At 39.2% G+C, this 23,712-nt stretch overlaps 1 pseudogene; it reads left to right on the top strand.

The window, feature by feature from the left end:
- The first annotated feature begins 538 nt into the window (after window positions 1-538).
- On the top strand, window positions 539-20,879 carry LOC135709971 (uncharacterized; annotated as a pseudogene).
- Window positions 20,880-23,712: the final 2,833 nt, after the last annotated feature.

Raw genomic sequence — 23,712 nt, forward strand, 5'->3', positions numbered from 1 at the left:
CCTGCGGGCCGTCCATAAACCACGTAGACCAAGTTTTAAACATTGCAGATCCTAGCTTTCCCTTCGTATACTCAAATTTTAAAGCGTTTCGTTTCAATACTCCTCCCATAGGGCCTTTTCCATGACAAGTTGCGAAAAAAATGCCACACGGCAGCAATGCCAAATTTTTTTTGCATGTTGCATCAGTACCTAAGAGTCCAAGCTGTACCTCATAGGTATATCACTCGTTCGTAGGCAATGACTTTTACATAAGCTCCAGCCCAATAGGCTTCGCGGTGTTAGTGACATTTGGAAATGTTTGGTGGTGTTTGTATTTATTCGCAATATTCATCTATTTACCTGAAACAGCTGTTTGAAGTGACGTCATTGCTTACGAACAGGTGATATACCTATGAGTTACAGCTTAGACTCGTAGGTATATCACTCACTCGTAGGTACGATATAATGCTTCACATAAAACAACGAATGTTATGAATGAAATGATCAGTTAGAAATCAAAGTTTCCTACTAGAACAGTTGAATTGAAGAATATCTAAAAATGAAACGTAAGTGTTCAATGTGTGATGTTTGGATGTTGAGTTCATGTGCCAGAAAAATCACCAATAAATTGTACGATTATGCAGTGGAAGAAAAGATTAAAATAGATGAGAGTAGCTCCTTCATTTGTCAACGATGCTACCACAAACTATGTGAACCCAATGATGCCGTGACCGAAGAAGCCGTTGCAGGACCATTCAGAATCGCTGCTGCAGGTACGTTATTTGAAAATTCATGTGATTCTTCTTTAAATTTCAATTCTTTTCTTCTAACTACAAACTTAAACTCTTCTTTTTTGGAATCATTTTTCAGAGTCCATCGAAGCAACCAGCATTGAATCAATTTCCTTTACGGGACCGTCCAGAATGGTTCCTTTTCCCTGCCAAGGTAAAAAATAAAAAAATAAATCATTTGTATGTTTTTTTTCTAATAATCAATCATTTTTTATATTTATTTTCAGAATCAGTGGAAACAACCAGTTCTGAATCGATCATTAGCACCTACAACGCACCTTTGTCGGACGAAAATGAATTCCTTATACAACTTAAGGATAAATATTGTTACGTTTTGATGTTAATCATAAATAAATATGCTATGCTCACGATTAGTAAGGCTGACAATGTGTAAAAACGTATCAGCGTGTAGGCCATATAGCTATAATAATAGCGCTCAGCTCTGCCGCACCACTTGACAGCAGAAAGCAAGCAATAATTTTCTTGCTAACGGACCGCGAACCGGTTATCAGCTCAGGCGAAGTGTGACGTTTGTACTTCCGCAGCCGGAAAAGAAAAGGAGAAAACGGGAGGAGACAGAAGCCACCGACTGCGAGAGAAGGAGTATATCGTCAGAACGTGTGCATCGAATCGTCCCATCGTATGGGAAGCGTTTATCGCGAGTGCGGAAATCGCAGTGCATAAATGGTACATCCGTCCGTCCGTCGGAGTCATCTGTTCGGGAAATTGCACTAGGTGCAGACAATCGTTGTTGCTACGCTTTGATCTGCTCAGCGAACACATCCACCGGAGGCAAGCAAGAAAAGTGCGTGTCAGATCGTCTCGTCGCAAGAGAAAACCGCGAGAAGTGCGTATCGCAAGTAAAATCGTGCGGCATCGGGAGTCGCAGCGGTCGCACCGTCGTCGTTGGCCTGTGGAAGCATACCAGGTGCGGACTTGCACTTTCACCGCCAATAGAACCGCAAGAGCACGTGGAAGAACGTGAATCGTGAACGGACCAAACACACCAGCCGGTCTCACGTACAGCTGACACGGCAAGAGACGACGAAACCACCCCAACTACAATCAATCTCAACGACACGGTTGAAGAATCCGACGCTGACGTCATTAGTAAGTCTAATTGAGTATTTGAACGAAGTCTGAAGCTAATTCCCACAATCCCGACAGACGGCAGCACGAGTGAGTTCAACGGTGTAGGTAACGGATAACGGGTGCAGCCAACGGTTCTGTTCCGCCAGAACACCTGAATCAAGTCAGAAGGGCCCCAACGGGTGAGTTATATTGACCGGTTGGATCGGAACACAGTGCTAATGTGCAAATCCTCCTTAGGGCTCTTTTTTCGGAGTTTGTTTGGCAGACTGTCTGAATCGACTCGTTTCCAAGCACAAACCATCGGATCGGTACTACGAATTGGCATACACTGCATCCAACTGCTGGTTAGGAGTACCAGCGAGCGAGGAAAGTAGACCGATAGCCGGTGAAGTGACTTGGGAACCAGTGAGACCGGTGTCTTCTCCGTGATCTCATCCTACCTGGTCGGCAACGCGAGCTTCTACGGATGGAAACCAATCCACTGCGTTGTGACCGGGATGAAGTGCGATGGCCTACCACACATCGCTTCGTGAGATTCATCTAGCGTGGCTGGCTGGTCGAATGGTAGTGGCAGCGGCACGGTGCGGCAACTGAGAAGCAGTCTGGTGAGCGAATTATCTATGTTACTCTTAAGCCAAGCTTTGAGACCAGTAGAACAAGGCAGGGTAGATTATAGGAGAGAGGTTGTGTTTGTTATCTAAGATGAATAAAAACTAAATATCTTAAAAGTATTCAGCTTAGTGAGTGCGCTTTTGGAACATAGCCGGAACGACCCGAGATTTCACATCCCCCTCGGAGGTTTTCATTACAATATAAAGAAACAAGAGACAGCAATGAGCGATACAGGATTTTAACCACACTTCCCAAAAGTTGGTCTACATATAGAATTATGAAGGAGTTCAATGTTTCCCAACATATGGCCAACCAAGCAAAAGCACTGCAGCAAGAGAAAGGAATAATGTCGGTGCCTGTAAAGAGGTTAAGCAGAGCTTCATTAGGAGAACCAACGATAATGCTTGTTCGTGATTTTTACAATAGTGACGATATAAGTCGTGTTTGTCCGGGGAAAAGAGATTATTTAATATCTAAAAATGATGAAGGCGAAATCTACGTACAAAGAAGATTAGTTTTGTGTAACTTGCAGGAGGCGTACTCCATCTTTAAAAATACATTTCCTGATATTAAAATAGGATTTTCCATGTTCGCCAGTAACCGTCCGAAACACTGCATTTTGGCAGGGACAAGTGGCACGCATACCGTATGCGTTTGTATATATCATCAGAACGTTAAACTTATTTTTAAAACACTACAAAGCAGACAATCACTCCCAGATGGTGTTGATTCCTATCACGATTTATTAAAAAAAAATAATTTGTCAAAATCCAAGTGAACAATGCTGGCTGCAGTGTTGCAAAAATTGTTCAGGAACGCAAATTTTGGCCACAGAACTAATTACTATTCTTAATAACGGACATGTTGAATCAATACAATTCAAACAATGGCGTCAAGTAGAGAGATGCATTATGGACTTAGTTGAAATGGACACACAGGAATTTATTGATACTTTTTTAGAAAAATTATTCAATTTATTGCCGCATAACTTTATAGCTGAGCAACAGGCAAATTACATGAAACACGTCAAAAGCAATTTGAAAGCTACAGAATGCATCATAATCTGTGATTTTTCGGAGAATTATTCTTTCGTTGTGCAGGATGCAGTTCAAGGCTTTCATTGGGCGAACGCCTAATGTACTATTCACCCTTGTGCTATTTATTTTAAAGACGAAGAATCTAACGATTTGAAATTTACTAGTTTTATTGCAATTGCTGATTTCACTAAACATAATCATGTCGCAGTTCGTTTATTTCTTACGCATTGTCTAGCGTTCATAAAATTTAAATTGCCAAGCTTACAACAGATTTATTTACTTTTTCTCAGATGGATCAGGAAGCCAATATAAAAATAAGATGACCGCTTTTAATTTATGCAACATGCAAAAAGATTTTGGCATTGCTGCCGAGTGGAATTTTTCCGCAACTTGTCATGGAAAGGGCCCTTGTGATGCTTTGGGAGGAGTATTAAAACGAAACGCTGCGAAAGCGAGTTTGCAAGGCCACCATATAACAACGGCCCAAGAACTTTACTCATGGGCTATTTCTAAGCCAGATTCAAAAATACACTATCAGTTTTTTCGGAATCCGATTACAATAAAATGGAAAGAAAATTGAAAAACCGTTATATACATGTGAACCAAATTTCGGGGCACAGTCATTCCATAGTTTTAAGCCTCAAAACGAAAAGTATATTATTGTCAAACGGTATTCATTTTCAACGGAAGAAAAATGTGTGAAATTGTAATTAAAGAAAATAAATGCTTCATGTTTTACTTATTTTTCTTCGACCTCGTCATTATTTGTAGCATTTAAGTACTTCTCCCAGAATGTTGATACCAAAATTAATAATGTCAACATGGGGCCTGTTTTAAAGCCATGAAGACTTCAATGGGAGAGGGGAGTCCAGCCACAGTATACGCTCGGTAAAAATATTTTAAAATTTTAGTAAAGTATACGAGGGGGAGGTAGGATCTGCAATGTTTAAAAATTGGTCTACGTGGCTTATGAACAGCCTCCAGGCTGAACTGAATGTTGCACCCAGCTTGTAAGTTACTCATAGATTTCATTAGTCACAGCTGCTGTGACTCGATGGAGATGGAGACCTTGCGTCTTCATCGTTTCCATGCACGTGTGGTGCATATATTGCGGAACAATAATTTTTTATTTTAAAAAAATTGTATCTCCAAAACTGCTGCTTCGACATCGCTAATTTTTTGATATATTATGTAAAATTAAATGATCTTTCAATTAAAAATACTAATAAGAAGTTGCTGAAGACCCTCGCAGTGAAAATCAAGAAAAAGCATTTGTAACATATTTTTTTCCTACAAAATCAAATATCTTTGAGTGTTTCATAATTTTTCTTAAAACTACATTAAAACATCTTTTATTTGAAGGGTCAATCGTAAAAATCGGTCAAGAGGCTCAGAAGTTATAACTTTTTGAAAAAAGACATTTTTGAAAAAAAAATGATTTTTTGGACCACCCTATCACGGAAATGGTCATCCTAATGGCGCAATAAAAAAATACGAGTCTAATATTGTTTGATAAGGAAGAACTATACCAATTTTCATGAAATTCTGAGACCCACTATAACTTTTTTCTATGGAATTGCTGTATAGATATGTTTAGTTATAAGTTCACTAATTTTTCTGCTAGTTCTCACCTTAGATAAGTTCATAGTACACAGATACAAATTCTGAATTTTAATAGTGATGTAAACATTCATTCACGTAAACTTGTATTTCATTTCACGCAACCGAGCAACTTGTAAACAATGTTGTTTACAACAACGGGCTTTTGTATGCAATATTTGCTACATTGCATGAAATGTCTCAGAACTTTACATGATACATAATGTAAACTTATATGATATGTGGCGCTCCATTTATGTGCATCATACTGAACAGAAATTTACACTACTGTTTGGAACTGTGTAGTGTAAAGTAATTAAGATACTGTAGTCTAGCTCAATTGACACAGACGATACTGATATTGTTTAAGTTTAACAGTATAAATTAGGTACATTAAGGTAACATCGTTTGCGAGTAGAATTAATTTTACTTTTACTTCCTCGATCAAGCTATTCTTACAGCTTGTTTACATATTTTACCCGTCGACCGCTTGACTTTCATACGATCGACAATCCTCTGACCAAGACATGGGTGTGGTCGCGTTGAAGTGTATGCGTTCGTCACAGTGGTAGCGGGGCTCGTCGGGCCATTGGACGTGGTGGGATTAACACCTTAAGATAATCTTCCAGAGTAAGTCGGAACTTCCACAATAACAGCAGGGACCTTTGGGATAAGTCAGAAGGAGCTCGTGTCAGCCAGAAGAAAGTTTTGGAGCAAGTCTGGAAAAAAGAACTCCTATATGATGTAAGAACAAACTTGTGGGGGATGCCAGAAGCATTTCTAGGGCATGCCGGAATAGACTTCCAGGAGTTGTGGAAATTTTCCGGTGAACCATCCGATAGAAGTCGTATGAAGCATCCTAATAAATCTGAAACTAGCTTCCGTGAAAAGATGGAAGAAATTTCTAAAGAAAATTCCGGAAAAACTAATGTTAATTCACGGCAAGTTAAAAACCAATATGCAGGAACCTCGGTCGAAACTTCCTGGGATATCTAAAGAATTTTTCAAATGAAATCAGAATTAAACTCTGGAGGTACTTGGAAGGAACTTTTGAAAGAAGTCAATATAAACCAGGGAAAATTGAAAACAAAATATGGTGAGGTCTGATAACGCTTCCCCTGTAGTAGTGGAATAAAAGTTCTTGAACAAGATGAAACAAAAAACACTTCCAAAGAAGTTCCAAGTAACTTCCGGAGGATATTAGAATAAAAGAATTATCGGAGAAAATTGTACAAACATACTTTTTAAACACAACAATGCACCGTAGCTCAGAACATTGGTTTACTAAATGTGTTTTCATTTGTAGAGTTGTCTAGGTAAAATCTAACATAGTACAGAAAATGAATAAATCAAATTAAGTAGAAGCCTCTTAATTTATAAAAGCAGAAAAAGGCTTAAAATAAACCCGCCCCTGACAGCCACCTGAGTTGCCTCGTTAGCTTAATAATGTCGTCATTTTTTTAATTCTGAATAAAAACAAGCAACACCCCTTTTCTTTGATTTTGTAATAACAAACCGACAATCTTATCTTGAAAACAATTATTTTCGATGGTTTGGTTCTAATGAAGACCCACGAGCCCCGTTGAAATAGAGATGCTAAGCTGTTCGACGGCCAGTCAACCAAAAGCGTGTGCAACCAATGAAGGAAACGACACGGAGATAAAAGAACCCGATAAGGTACCTACGTCAATGATGGAGGTGGGAAGAAGGAATGGGTTCTTGAAATCATTATATTGAGAAAGAAATGGACTGCGGTTTTAAAAGGTTTTCAGCTGGATGGCTACGGGTTGAGGCTTGGTTTATTTGTTTATCATGACAAGTATACGAACGATTCTAATGACCCATAAAGATAAATCTCCCTTCGAAGGATCTGTAAGCAAAACCAAAAGCAGTAGCTGTTGTATCTTTGAATCTGCGTTCAATGATAATGAAGCGCAATAAACCAGTACATGTGTTAACTATATACAGGAATTATCGTCTTCTCTTCAAAAACTTACAACTGTTTTTTCTTCTTCTGAGGAACATTAAAAGATATCAAAATTGAACTTCAATTCTAATTTCAATGAATGCAAGGAAGACATCAAAGAAAATTATTTATTAAGGTGAATACAACACAGCACTGCCAATTGTTGCTTCCACCTTCCAGAGTACCTTGAAGCCACCACTTCAAAAGGGTTTTGTTCAACGTTAACAATTATTTCCGCGAACAGTTTCAACATTCCATTAGGATAATTAAATCTAAAATTCACATTGTGCAGGAGCAAGACGCTTCGCTTTGGCAAAGGTGTTATAGGTCAGAGTCCCTTCGGGGAATTTAGCGAAGATTTCAAAATGAGTGAATGTAAATCTTGACTGAAAGGTTATGATGGAGAAATTAATTTGATTGCACATTTTTTTTCTCAAATTATGTAATCAAAATGGAAAGCATCTATAATGAAATGGACAATTTTCAATGCTGCTGGATACAACTGTTGGAAACTAGGAGTGTATGATTATTCCTTGAATTGGCATTTCCAGATTCAACAAATTATCAAACAAATCTATTTACCATGATTTAATTGATAATCTTTGATGAATTAATAATTTCAAACATAAATAACTTATTTTTGGTGGTAAAGCCATAAATTTAATAAAACCAAATATACTTTGAGCAAAATCAGACATGGCACCAAAGCTGATTCAAGGCAAGGTTCTGAGGTATAACATCTCTAATCACGCGAAGGGAAGTAAAGCCGTTGGTCCCCGGTTCTTGAGTTGATGGGTCGATAGGTAGGGTCAAGGTGGGGAGCTGCCTCCCTGGCGTCGGTAGCATTGGTGCTCAGCACGGAAAACAAATCAAGGTAAAAATAAAAAAGTGTGTCCAAATTTTGATTGAACAGTACTTATTTATCCATCCAACGTAATCTTTTACGTCCAACTGTTTACTTGACCTAGTATAATCAAGATAAATTATAGTAGATGCCATTCAGCACACCGTGAATGAGTTGCCATTTAGGATGGTAGAAACCGAGAAAAAAAAAATCAAATCCGATTCAGCATCCAGCTAGTCTACAGCGCACGTTCCAAACTGAATGGCCTTTTGAGCGTATGTGATCTGACTAGGTAATCACGAGCCGCCGAAAAGGAGCAGAGAGAATGAAGAAAACCTAATTTTAATTAAAGATATTTGTGTCTAAATGAAAATGGTGGCGGCGAGCATTCGAAAAAAAAAAAATGTGCCAAAATGACAACGTATTTCACTGTCAAGCATTGGATAGACGAAGCACAAGCAAGAGACGAAAAATCAACGTTTCATTGCTGCTCCTGTGGTCAGATAAACGAGTCATGACACCTACTTTTTCGTAGCTTGATGAGCGATGACCACCGATTGAAGCGGCAAATGATTAAAGATATCAAAGAGCCATTGCATTGGTTAGACTGTGAGGATGGATAAGATGCGATGCAGAATCATTTCACCATCTCTTTATTCAATGCATTGGATTATACACATTACAGGTCAGAACACGATCTAGTTAATCATTTAGCGTAAGAAATTTTTTAATTGAAATCATTACCTTCAATTTCTTAAATAAAAAAAAAAACGATCGCATAGATGACCAAGAGAAGAGATGGGTCTGTGCACCATATATGTCTGTCGCCTTATCCCTGACCGATTTGTTTGAAGGTACGACTCTTCCGTTAATGGCTCGGTCACTACTTCAGTCTTCCTCAACATCATATAAAACCGTCAGCGAAGTCAAACGCGCAACTGGCTGGTATCAATGTTGGAAATTAAACGAATGAGAGACTAGTGATGCTGGTCCAATGACCAAATCAAAGGTGCGCATTAGGGAGCTTCATTTTGAATTAAAAGTGTTAGCTTTCTTATAGGCCATAGGCTTTCAAACCATTAGCAAGACCGCTAAACATTATTCGATCTTTACCATTTTGAAGCAGACTTATATTTTGGGGTTGAATTAAACCTATATGAAAGCTAATACTTTTTTTTAACGAAGCACCCTAGTGCGCATCCGTGCCGATGAATTAGTTTGTTTTTAACAAATTTGGTTTGACCGTGGTCGTCAGACAAAATGGTCAAAAACAACATAATTAATTTTTGGTGAGATGGTGACGCTGTTTTAAACCAGTAGTAACATCAAACAAAACTATATCGGCGATGTTGTGCATATTCTTCTTCTTCTTGTTCGCATTTCAAGCTTATTGCTTAGCGTATATTTAGCTATTGCGTGCTCTCAACTTAGTGTTCTAAATGCACTTCCACAGTTATTAATTGAGAGCTTTCGATGCCAATACCAATGCATGAATTTGTATATTGTGTGGCAAGCACAATGATACTCTATGCCCAGAGAAGTCGAGAAAATTTCCAACCCGAAAGATTCCCTCGACCGGACTGGGAATCGAACCCGCCGCCTCCAGCTTGGTAATATCGTGCGTTTTACTGACTAGGCTAATTGTTATGCAGATGTTGTGTTATGTTATGTTATGATGTTATGTAACAATTAGACATTTTGAATTTTTCACGCGATGTTTGACACTGGGTTGTAAACCAGTTAACGTCAACAATATACGCCACATTAAGTTTGACATTTCGTTGACATAATTGGTGAGGGGTATTCGAGTGGAATATTAAGTGTTAATAGAAATAAATTTGAAATTATTTTAATTTCGCACTGAAATTAAGACTTGAAAGCATTGCATTGCATTGTAAACGAAAACGTTAAGTCTTTCTTAACTCGCGAGTTTGAATTCTGTTAAAATAACAATAACAAACTTTACACTGTTTCAATTCAATGCACGTGCGTGAAGTTTTATACGTGATAAACAATCCATTGAAGTTCACCTCAGCATTTCTTGACGTTATTTAACAAGCAAGCCAAGTAAGCTTTTTTAACGCTTTTAACCTAATTAGCGAACAAGTACTGTCACTTTTCTCACTCACCATATTTCAGAAGCAACAGAATAATATTCAACGAAATTTACTTTATAATAGACACAAAATCCCTACTTAAATTAAGGATTGAGGACAGAAGGGAGGTTAGGTTAGATTTTTTTTATTAGAGAGGCCTTCAGCCTCCAACTGACCGGATTATTATGACATAAAGTGTCAATTAACAAAAAACATTTTTTTAACAATTGGTGGCCCTGTTGGCTTGCAGCCATTTGAAAATTATGTTGACGGTGTTGCTATCCAAATGGAAACTTTCACTTAGATAGAAACAATAAATGATACTTCTTTGTTAACTCTGTGTACAAATTGGAGACAACGAAATAACCTACCAAACCTAATACCTGTTCGTGACGGTCACAGTGTTAGATTTTCCATTTATACCCCGTACAACAGTAATTGAAAATTAGGGGGATAAAATGTTTAATGTTTTGATAGTATGCATTATATGTTAAATGTTTTGATACTAAGCATCACAGTTGCGTGCCAAACCGAGGGGGCAACTTTATCTACAATGCAGGAAAAGTTGTGTTTTGCTGTGGTTAGCTGTTCGCACGCTGAGTAGATAGAAAGAAGATTGATGACGGTTCTGACGATTTTCTGCAAAAAGATGATGCGCGATGCAAGTAGATGTGAGAAATGAAAGAAGATTTTTCGAAGATTGAATCGCTAGTGTGAGATTTGTAGATCATCTAGAATTGAGATTCAGATGTGTCGCCCCCCTCGCGTCAAACGTATGTAGTTCCAACAGCTTGTTAACCGTTGTGTGCGTGAGGGGTACCCGGCTCCCATTTGAATAACACGGTGTAGAAAAGAAGCAAACAATTGATACTGCAGCGAAAGCATATCGACCTGTCACCAGGGGCTTTCCATTCATTTTGGATAAAAAATGTTTTGTGAAAGTATGGAATAAGAAGATATTATGATGATATTTTGTATGTGTAAGTAACAAGAAAAGATTTTCAAGTTTGTGTTTGATACATAAAACCTGCAAATATGACTTTGACAGAGTCACAATGAGCAAAAATCTCCTATCACTGCTGACACACACACATATGCATAAACAACAAAATGAGTGCTCACATTTCAAAATGGCAAAATTACTGTTAAGTATTTCAAACGTCTTTATAGGGATCTGAGACTTCAGGATGATCAGGCATTATTCTGAAGATCTAAAGACTGTATGTACTTGAAAAAATGCAGCACCATCACCAAAAATTCATTTTAAGTCCGATATTTTTTAAATCCTCAGAAAATAAATAAATAAATTTTGCAAAGTAGGTTTATTAAACCTCTTCTTCTAGGCTAAATGCCCGCACCTTAGACTTAACGCTACCCATCAAATCCTGTGCAACCCTTGTGCCATCTTTCTTACACACTTTCATTCTTTCTTCCTTCAAATCCTTGTCGTTTTTGAAGACCTTCCCTGTTTTTGGAGCTTGCCTTTCATTATCGCCCAGAATTGTTCTATTGGGCGAAATTCTGGCGAGTTTGGCGGATTTGCCTCCTTCGGCACCAAAACAACATCGTTGGCTTCGTACCACTCCATCACCGGTTTCGCGCAATGTCACGATGCCAGATCCGGCAAAATTAGAGTGTCACATTCGTGGGACCGTAGGAAGGAGAGCAGGCGGTTCTGGAGGCATTCTTCTTTATATATTTGGCCGTTGATGGTGCCGGTCGCATGCTGAATTTGTCACACCCACAGATTGCCTGCCACACTAAGTACTCCTTGACAAATTCGGCTGCACCAACCACTCGCGGTACAGCTTTTTCGCGCGGGACCGTTTTCTGTTTATCGGCCTTAAAGACATGAAGTCCGGCCCACTTCATTGTCTGGTGCACGAACCAGACGGATTAATTGACCTTCTTGGCCCCGTACCGTATCGAAAGGTTCGGATTTCACTTGAAGAAATCCCTCACCTTCCTTGCGTTCACGAGGTCGGTCGTCTTCGCTTTTCTTCCGCTGCGAGCTCACCGCTGCTTATACAAAAAAGAAAATGTTCATTTTTTTTCGAGTATAATCTTTAGAACTGTCCAACAATTTAAATCACGCCTCTCAAGTATTCTGTCATGATACCAGATTACTCAGAAGTTTTTTGAAAACTTTCAGAATGTCAAAGTTCTTAATATGGTCCTCTGGATGTTTTGCGTGACTTCAGGATAATCAGGCATTATTCTGAAGATCTAAAACTGTCCAGCAATTCAATTCACGCCTCTCAAATACTCTGTCATGATATCAGAATTGATCCAAAGATCTTAAAAAGAGTTTCTGTATACTTCTCCAAGGCGTCAGGATGATCACCAAACTAACATTGAAAGCTGAATAAGAGCTTATTTAGACAAAAATATGGTTCTTCTGGAAAAATATACCTTATTCAGCCTTTTTTCAGCTCAAATTGTTTGTTGGGTTGGCATTATACTGAAAATCTTGAAAAGTTCAACAATTAAAATCACGTCTCTCAAATATTATTTCATGATACCAGGTTGCTCAAAGATTATTCAAAAGGCCTTCAGGTTTTCAAAGATCTTAAGGAAGTCCTCTGAAGACTTTCTAAGACTCCAGAATGACCAGGTATTATTCCGAAGATCTAGAACTGTTCTCTCGGATATTATTTCATGATATCAGGTTGCTCAGAAATTATTCCAAAGACCTTAAGAATCCTAAAAATCTTAAGAAAGCCCTCTGAATTTTTTTTTTCTAAGACTGCAAACTGATCAGGGATTATTCAATAGATCTAGAACTGTTCAAAAATTCAAATCACGTTCACATGATAGCAGGTTCCTTATTTATGCTGAAACCTCCAGGTTTCAAATACCTTAATAAGATCCTCTGGATACTTTTACGAGTGCTCAGGATGATCAGGCATTATTCCAAAAAACTAGAACTGTTTAACAATTCAAATCACTTACTTCAGATATTCTTTCATGATTCCGTTTTTTTAGTCAGAGGAGCAGAGCGACGGGCAGGCGCCCAGAATGAACTCCCAAAATAAACTTCTTTTTTAATCATATTAAGAAGCTTCTTCTTTAGAATATTCTTTAAGAAGCTCTAGACACCTTCTAGACGTCGCTTCTCTGACTAAAAACACGGACAGGACAATAAATCTGAGTAGTTTAAATGGATAGCATTTTTCAAAGGTTTATGGAGTATTTCATAATTTTAATGCCACAAAAACCATTTTCTCGTTATGGTTGTAGTACCATTACTGGTAACATTGCGTATATAGGATACTGTAATAACTGGTACACACCTACCTAGTGACACCAAGTGATTCTCATATCCCCTCTCATTGTGAAAAGAACGAGTTCTGTCCCGTTTCAAAGAAATTTCAACGAACAGTTCGCATCAATGAGTGGTATCATATTACATAAAATCACTAATGCCATAAGTGGTCACGGATACTCAAGCTGCGTCCACACAATAATTGAATGAGGAAACCAAAGGCAATTTTCAAAACAACAAACAAAACAAAAAACAACAATCAAGCCACATGCAGAACAATGAGAACCATGTCCAAACGCAGCGGATTTTGCTTCGCGCTTTGTTTTCTTCAAACTTAATCGCTTGGGTCTTGGGATCGGGTCAGAGTCAGATACGGTTTCGACATTTTGGTCCACCGGAGAAGCTCTCTTATACATACCCACACGTCTCCGGTCAGTAGGCAGTAAGGAAAGAAGGCAATAAATGAAAGCGATTAAGTGTTTGTTTACCTACGCGTTTGAAGTTTATGGCGCTCACCTTTATTGTGGTCTTTCTTTTCAAACTTATTTTTTCTCTGAGCGCGGTTCAATCCCATTGATTGGGTCAGATGGTGGCGCTTGTGGTCACTTTGCGTGGATGCAAGGCAGTGGTGGTCACCGTTGTTGCTGCCTGGCTTTGGTGGTTGGTAACTCGTTTAATTGGGATTACGTGGCGGTCTAATTTATTAAAATTGCCTCACAACTCGAACGATGAAAACAAAAATCGCTGCCGTAGAAAGGGTTTGAAGTCATGTAAAGCTGCTTACTGAACGCTAGGTGAGACGCGATGATGTAGGAGTTATTTCGGTTACATGGAAAATCAATTCATTGGGCTTCCGAAAAGTCATGGCTATTTGAACCGTGGTGGCGTACTTCGTTATAGCATTAATTATTTTGCAGGCAACATGGGACTGGCCATACTGGACGGACACAACAGTGACCTTTTGTTAGCTGTGGGTTTCATTTGCTTAAACCACGTCAAAATTGTTCAAAGAAAATACAAGGCCCAGTAGTAGCTTCTTGACGCTTTAGTGCCGCTTGACCTACAAAATCTGTGGCTTTGATCAACAATTTGTCGGTTAAGTTTCTGGGCTAATCTTGTGAAACTCGTGTGGTAAACATTTCAAATCCAAGCGTTATTTGAGGTGCTACATACTGCCGTTTATTAAGTCTCGTAGTTTATTGCCATAAGTGACTCTTTTTTTAATAGGGGCTGGGCATTAACTATGTATATACCTTAGGGGAGGGAGAGTTGGCAAGTATACATGGTCCATACTTCTTCTTCTTCGCATTTCAAGCTTATTGCTTACAGCAAATTAGCTTATTACGTGATCTTAACTTAGTGTTCTAGATGCACTTCCACAGTTATTCATTGAGAATTTTCGATGCCTGTACCATTTTTGAATAAGAATAATTGTTTGGCAAGTAGGTACAATCATACTTTATACCCAGGGAAGTCGAGAAATTTTCCAACCCGAAAAATTCCTAGACCGAAGTGGGAATCAAACCCAGCCACGTCCAGCATGGTCTTGCTTTGTAGCTGCGCCTTTACCGACTGAGCTTCCAACACGGTCGATACAAATTTCTAAAAAATTAAGGAGCAGTTTGTTGAGCAGTGAAATTGCTTGCCACATATATACTAAAAATATCTAGAACACTAGGTTAAGAGCACGCAATAAGCTAATTTGCGATAGACAAATTGTTTTTAAACATTGGAGCGTTATAACTTCGTCCAATATTGTCTAATTTTAATTCTTCTCGAAACATTTGACAGGAAAACTGATCTGTTTTATGGTTTGGCTAATAAATTAACCGTGGTCAGTGGATACCGGAGATATTTCCCTAGCACCCTTGTTATAAATTGGTCTTGGAAACTTATATACGACTTATTTCAGTTATAAAGAAGTTGCTGCAACTTTTTGGGACAGAATTGTGCTACTTGGGTTTGGGTCTCCGAGGGGCATGTATAATTTACTAAAATTGCGATGTGTTTTTTTTTTTAAGGTTTCCGGTAAAATCTATATTTTTAGTGAATACACAGAAAGAATAACCGGTAAACAATCAATATTTTTAGAAAATAATGAGACAAAAGAACTATTGCTAAAGCAAATGATATGTCAAGATCTAAGATCGGCCAAGAATCAACCGAGATATGACCATTTCAGTGGATGGAGGTTCTGATGGAGGATTCTGAATGCGATCAAATCATTAAATCACTCAAAACATTCCGTACGACAGCTCTTTCTTCATGGTTTTTCATTTAGTGGATTTTTGTAGACTTTAAATGGAGCGTTGACCAGATTGGATTCCCTGGAGTAGGGGTCACTTACATTTTTACACCAAAGGCTTTCGGTAGACATGAAGTGGATCACTAAACACATTGGCTTCTCTCGGGACCATCGTAATGCCTCCGCGAGAACCTCTAGTAGGAGAAAATTGCTGTTTTGCACAGAAACAGCCCGTGCGACTGCTCTTTCTTCAAGGTTTTTCATTATTAGGGTTTTGATGTACTTTAAATTGATTATAAGCATTATTAGTCTCTCTTGGAACCACTGGAAAGCCTCGGGGGAACCTGTAGCAGGAATTAATTGTATTTTTACACCAAAACAACTCTTGTGACAGCTCTTGCTTCATGGTTTTCCATGAATAGGATTTCGGTATACTTGAAGATTTGACCACATTGACAGCTCTCGGAACCATCGGGATACCCCCGGAGGAACCTCTAGTAGGTAACAATTTCATTTTTACACAGAAACATGCTGAGCGACATGAATTGGTTTTCTTCGAAGTCAACCCGCTCCTATTTTGGCGAATAAGGGCACCTTACCGTAGCAACTTGTAGATGCCGCTTCAGTTGCTTTTTACTGGTCTTGTGATGCATTCACACATCCCGTTACTAAAATCTTCTATGAGAAAGTAAAAGCTGATCTATTGCTAACTTTGAAATGGACGAAAGTCATTTCACCTATTTTTGAACAAAGATGCAACATTTTTAGCCCTGGTGATGCACAGTGGGCAAACATTGACAAAACCGCGACTAAATTGGATATCTCGGCTGCCAAACGGTTTCAGTCAACATGTTATACATATTCTCAAAGAAAAAACACTGTTGAATGGATTGGTGGTGGTCTCATTGGCCGGAGACCTTTGCGTACTGCGATAGAGGGTCGTTATCAATCTGAGTTCCCGGTAAAGTAGGAAATGCCACTATCTATCGACATAATTTTACACTTTACTTAACGTTTATTACTGGAAATTTATAGTACTATTTCTGAACAAACATAGAAAAAAAAATCGCAAGGTTCTAGGACATTTTTTATAATGTGGCCACTTTATCGATCAACCCAGACTATCCGGAGAACCAGAATATGGCCACTAAACCCCAAAATATAGTTTTCATTTTAAATACGCTTTGATCTTTTGATTCTGACCAACATAGAAAAAAATCGCAAGGTTCTAGGATATTTTTTATAATGTGGCCACTTTATTGGGCATTCCGGATCCTCCTTTAGGCCAGTAAAGTTTCCCTGAGGGCGTATATGGTGTCTTTACATCATATATACTTAAAGGGTGATACGGTCAAAATTTGGTCAATATCAACTTGACGTATTTCATTCAATTTTGCATTTAAAAAACCTGAACACCCCTCATTTTGAAGGTGTGTGTGTGTAGAATGTTGCTCCTATTTTGATTTTGGAATTCACTCTTCAGTTGTCAAAATGCCGTCCAAGCAAGAAGAGCAGCGTATCAAAATTTTGCTCGCGCATCGCGAAAATTCGAGCTACTCGCACGCAAAGTTGGCAAAATCGCTAAAAGTTGCCAAATCAACCGTTACAATTGTAATTAAAGTGTTTGGGGCTGCCTTTCCTGAAGAAACACGGTTGTTCCGTACTGTTTTGGCCGGATTTGGCATCTTGCCATTACGGTAAAAAGGCCATGGAGTGGTACGCCGCCAACAACGTGCAGGTGGTTCCCAAGGACAAGAACCCTCCCAACACGCCAGAGCTCCGCCCAATTGAAAATTACTGGGCTATTGTCAAGCGGAACCTAAAGAAGACCAAAAAAAACTGCTAAGGGCGAGCAGCAGTTCAAGGCAAACTGGCTTTCTGCGGCGAAGAAGGTGGACAAGGTGGCTGTACAAAATCTGATGGCAGGGGTCAAGCGTAAGGCCCGGCAATTCGGATTTGGAAAAGCGGAAGCCTAACTGAATATTTTTCCTGAATTTTATACTAATTGAACTTGAAAAAGAAATTTAATTTGATTTTTTAAATAAACGATTTCACCGATTTACACGCGTTTTCCCTTGACCAAATTTTGACCGTATCACCCTTTAGGACTATAAATTTTCAGTAATATACGTTAAGTAAAGTGTACAATTATGTCGAAAGATAGTGGCATTTCCTACTTTACCGGGAACTCGGGTGGATCCCGGCCCTCCATCTCGGTACGCAAAAGTCTCCGGCCAATGAGACTACCACCAATCAATTCAGCAGAATTTTTCCTTTTAGAATATGTATAACATGTTGACCCAAACCGTTTGGCAGCAAGATATTCAATTTAGTCGCGGTTTTGTCAATTTTTGCCCAGTGTACGATGGAAGGTGATAGCTTTACTGTACATCCAACGACCCATTTCAAGAATGCCTGTTGAAACACGTATATTCTTAGGTCACCTTCATATACAATAAGCCCCGCATGAACACATCAATATACCAATTGGATACACATACTTCCAGAAGAAGATTTTATTTTTAATTCTGGCCCGTATTTGGTATAAACAATGTTTAAATAAATATGATCAATAATCAAAATTTAAAATTCATTCTTTGCTCGATTGTTGAGCTGTTCAGTCCGTATTTTCACTCGAGGTCTTGTTTCGATTTTTTTTTTTTTTTCGTTTTCTGCTGTCGCGTTGTGCCATAGAAGTGTTGCCACCTTCTCGCGTTCTGGCAAGTTTACTTGAACTTGCAAACACGAAACAAATGGTGCGTAAACGTGCCAATGATCTGCCATATGAAGACAAACTGCAGCAAGTGTGCTGGAATTCACTCAACTGCGTCCTGTGAAAAAGTTAATGACATAGAGCCAACGTGTGTCAACTGCTGTGGAAACCACCAAGCCTCAAATAGCTAATGTCCCAAGCGAGTGGAGTTCATTAATATCCGTCGGAAGGCTACAATCAACAACCAGCTCGGTCGCCTCCGTAATCATGGTTCACCTCCTGTAGTCACGGAAGTCCAGCACCCAGCTCTTCAGCCCCGTCGACATGTTCCGAACCTAGCCCCGCTTCCGCTCAACAACCAACAACGCTGGTGCTGTCTCAGGTAGGGTTACCATATGGTATCCTAAAGGAGGACATGTCCTCCTTTTTCAATAATTTTTCTACATCCTCCATTTGCCCGACAATGTCATCCTTTTTAATAATTGCATTTTTTCCTGTAACATATTTATAAAATTATTTTCAAGAGCGTTGTTTGCAAAGAGTATTTTTTTTTATTTATGTCGCAACCTCATCTTATATAGCAAATACCATTCAATAGTGGGATCAGGAATATACTACAGCTCTCAACCCCCCTACATTTAGGCTTTGGTTCATTTGGTGAATTTTCACTTAAATTTGACAGATGAAATTTTAGTAAATAAACCTACTATTCTACCAGACTTATTTCTGACAGACCAGTGATCAATTTTGACAAACAATTCCTTGAAATTCGGATGATCAACAACAGTGAGACCTCCCTTAGCTCAGTCAGTAAAGGCACAGCTACAAAGCAAGACCATGCTGGAGGTGGCTGGGTTCGATGCCCGGTCCGGTCTAGGAATTTTTCGGATTAGAAAATTTCTCGACTTCTCTGGGCATAGGGTATGATTGTACTTGCCACACAATTATAGTAATGCAAAAATAGTACAGGGATCGAAAGCTCTCAATTAATAACTGTGGAAGTTGAGAGCATGCAAAAAGCTAATATGCCATACGCAATAAGCTTGAAATGCGAGGAAGAAGAAGAAGAACAACAGAGAGAATTTCTAACATTATAATTTATTTTCGAAGTGACAAATTTAAGTGAAAATTCACCAAATTTCGATTCGTTCGAAGTTTTCGAAGGGACGTATCAGCTTTTGTAAACAATGCATCTGATCGTCGATTTGGCGTAACTGGTAGTTCGCCAACGCATACTAACACTACCATCAAATAGGGAAAAAAATCATCTACCTGATAGTGGTGTTAGAGCCTTAGAATGTGTTACAATTTAGGAATTTTCATGTAATGTTGAAATTTCGAAAATATATTACAATGTTCGAAAATCCCTCTCGTCTTGTTTTTGTCAAAATGAATTGCTTGTCTGTCAAAAATAAGTCTGATGAAATACCAGGGTTATTTGAAAATTTCCAGTAAAAATTCACCAAATGAAACACAGCAATCCAACATGTGTTTGATTTTGACGCTCTGGCTCTCGGGGATTTTAGGTATTGGTTTAGAGTTTCATGCTGAATCAATGGTAAAATTAACAAGTTGCTTAGATGTTCCTTTTCATGTTTGTTCCAATCAGCGATGGCATGTATCCTGATATGATATGTACATGATAAAAGTTGGGATGGTTTTGAGGCTGTAAAGCTGTAGTTTTCATGCAGAACAGCTGGATAAGATCATTTTCTTGTATTAAAAATAAATTCAGAAGGCTAGTTTGATGCATTTTTCAGATGAATTGAATTGATAACGACTACAAGTTATGAAAAATTCATTGTCCTCCTTTCATGTCGAGAAAAGGAAACATTGTCCTCCTTTACCTCTGAACCTAAAACGAAATGTCCTCCTTTTCAAATTTTTGATATGGTAACCCTAGTCTCAGGTGAACCTGTCGACGATTTTCCGTTTACCTCGGAGGAACTTGTGACGCTCGTGGTCGAGGTCATCATCATCATGCGCACCTGCAAGACTCGATCTGAACAGCTACATGCTGCCCTGTCCTTTGTATGGACCGTGAAGCCATCAAGATCGTAAATTGGAATGCTTGCTCCTTGAAGAGCAAAAACATCGTGTTTGTTGACTTTCTCAACGAACGACATAGCCGTCATCACCGAGATTCACTTGAAGCCCGAGCTGAACGTCTTCTTTCCCGACTTTCGGCTCGTAAGGCTTGACCGCACCAGCTCCGGGGGAGGGGGAGTGGCCATCGCTGCGAGACGGAACATCAGCTGCCGGCTACTACCAAGCTTCCAGCTGAAAATTATCGAAGCCTTCGGAGTTGAGGTGAGCACATATCTTGGTCCAATCACTATTATCTTGGTCTACTGCCCCAAGCAAACCAACATTAGGGACGGCTCAGCCACAGACCTCCGAATAAACATCATCAAGCTAACACGACGACGGCAAAATTTCGTCATCGCTGGTGACCTGAACGCTAAGCATCAAGCCTGGGGCAATAGTCGGCGAAATCAGAACGACATAATATTATACAACGATCTGCAGGAAGCCCCCAACAACATCCTGTGTCCGGACACTCCTACCCGGTTGAGTCGATCCGGAGCTCATGCCCCCATCGACATCTTCATCAGCAACATTGGCGATAACATCTCTTAACCTACCGCCTATCAAGAGCTAAGCGCGGACCACTATCCGGTGGTGGCCGAAGTAGGTTCCTCGGCCAATAGGTTTCAAGTTTCCCGGTGAAATTACCATCGTGTCAACTGGCAGCAGTATCAGCGCTGTGTGGACACAGCAATCGATTACGACGTCCTACCGGAGTCGTTTGATGAAGTCGATTAGTGTCTGCAAACCATAGAAGAGGCGATATCCCGTGCCAGGGAGCAACTCGTACCAGCATCCAGACAGGTGAGTCATACTCTGAACTTTGACAGCCCAACCAAAGATCTTATCAGGCTCCGTAGCACCATTCGTAGGCAGTTCCAGCGTTCTGGGCTGCCCCACTTGAAGACCAATGTCAATAGGCTAACCAAAATTATCCAGGCCAGGATGGTAGAACTCAGAAATAACGATTTTACCAACAAGATTCACTCTTTCCCAGATTGTGCAAAACCATTTTGGAAGATGACCTAAATTTTGAAAAATAAGTCGAGACCGATCCCTCCGCTTTCCTTTGTTGACCAGAACTTGGACCCATCCCTACTCATAACCCCAGTTGAAAAGGCCAATGCTCTTCGCCAACATTTTGTTATTTCACATAATCTTGGCCAAACCTTGGCCGTACTGGAGGCAATGTCTAGAGTCGCTGACACCCCCGTAGAGTGCATGATGATAGTAGAATATCGGCTGTTTTGGTGATACCCGCTGTTAGGAGCACTAAAAACATGAAGGCTGCGGGTATGGATGGTGTAGTCAACCTCGAGTTGAAAAACTTGAGTATTGACTTCTTCAACCATCTTACCGTTATCTTGAACAAATGTTTGAAGCTTGGCTACTTCCCTGCATGCTGGAAGTTAGCCAAAGTGATTCCAATACACAAGCCTGGCAAAGATCCTACACATTGTTCTGAAAAAATGATCATAATGGCCTACCCACATATAATAATTACTTGAACCCATTTCTGACCGATTGCAAGTTGTTTTTTATCAAAATCTGAGGACTTGAGTTGAAAAAGTTCACGATATTTCATGAATATCCCCAAGCGAAAAGATCGCAAGTCTTAGTAAATTTTGGTGAACTTTTCCAACACTGCCGAGGACTTAAGAACCAACTTTGCAGAAGATAATCCGTGTCTTTAATGAAACAACGGGAAGTTATGGTGGTCGTTTTAATGGTGTATATTTTGAAAACGGCTTAACATTTAAATTTATTTTTAATTTTTTTTTTGCTTTATTAGAGATTTATATCACAAACAATTTATTTTTAAATTTATTGTAACGTTTTGTGTCCCCAGGTAATAATGGTCAAAAAAGTGCCATTTTCCACGGAATTATCTGGGGAGAGAAAAGTTAAAACAAATTTAAAAATAAATTTATATGTTAAGTCGTTTTCAAAATTTACACCATTAAAACGGCCACCATAGTGGAACCAGGAACCACGAATTTTCAGCTACACTTTACAGGTATGGGAGCTGTCAAGATGTTGAGGGGCAGGGTAGGTGATACACATCCTAAGATAGATAGTATTGTTGAGTTAAAAGAGTCCTATTGACCGATTGATGAAGACTTAGTGAAGTTTAGTTGCCATTATTACGTTTTTTTTTGCATTTTTGACAAATTTACTAAACATTCTGAAGATGTTACGGTTAGATTTCTGGAACTAATCTTGACAATATCCAGTAACCTTACACGCTTGAGGCTTGTACGGTTCATTTAGCACCAGAATTGTAAAATTTGATGCAGCTGCTGAGAAACCGATCTTGCAAATGATTGTCTCACAACCAAGCTGCTAAATACGAAAGTATAACACTTCTGCAAGACAAGTACAATTGATCAAGACATAATTTGTCAGCGGCGCCGTTGATGTAGTCTTAAGCGTGATCACTTCTCACCCTAGCAGGCCTGGGTTCAATCCCAGTCGGCGCCGTCGGGATGTTCTGAGGCATAACATCTCTGATCACGCCTTTCTTCGGAAGGGAAGTAAAAAAGCCGTTCATGAGTTTATTGGTCGATAGATAGGGTCCAGGTGTGGGAGCTGCCTCCCTGGCGTCGGTAGTATTGGTGCTCAGCACGGAAAGCAAGATTGACGGATAACGACGGATAATTTACCCTATATTAACCAAAAAACAAAATTTTTGATACATGTTGATCAATTAATTTTAAAATATTACCTTAAATATTTTCGATAATGGCATTTGCGTAATGCAAGATAATTTGAAAACACCTGTTGGAAGGTAAACAGATGGTATCACGTTACGAAATGTTTTAATGAATATTCCGTAAAACTTTTTTCGGCTTCTACACTGGCCTATCCCCTTAATAGAAGTTGGTTCCTCGTGGTGTCGCGTTAAGCTGGAATGTGTCCTATACTGTGTTGAAATTTTCTTGTTGTATTGGTAACTATACTTTGATAATTGCAGCAATTATTTAAAAAGAAAATCCATTCAAATGACAAAATAGCTATCCGAATGAAAATACAAAGAAATCTAATTTGCAGTCAAATGCTATTATGCCAATCGATTGAACCGAAGATTCAATTGCCTAAGTGGCATTAAAGGTGAACGAACTTTCACAGATCCACTCGCCCTGTCTTCCGTCAAATTTTCAGGCAGACAGATTTTTATTACACCCAGACCGTCGTCCAATTATTCGGCCATTTATCGTGACAGTTAGGTCACAGTTTAATTTATCACAATTTACAGTCCAAACTGACCGAGGCGGGCATTTTGGTTTCGGTGCAAAATTAAATTTAAAATCGTTCAACTTTGAAGCGGCTTAGCATTAGTGGTCCCTCTTGTCCGTATCGCCCTTCACCGTGTAGCAGCTGGATT

Source organism: Ochlerotatus camptorhynchus, unplaced genomic scaffold (assembly GCF_037179485.1).
Source record: "Ochlerotatus camptorhynchus isolate MF236.1 unplaced genomic scaffold, CSIRO-AGI_Acam_v1.1 ptg000369l, whole genome shotgun sequence".
In the NCBI taxonomy this organism is placed as follows: domain Eukaryota; kingdom Metazoa; phylum Arthropoda; class Insecta; order Diptera; family Culicidae; genus Ochlerotatus; species Ochlerotatus camptorhynchus.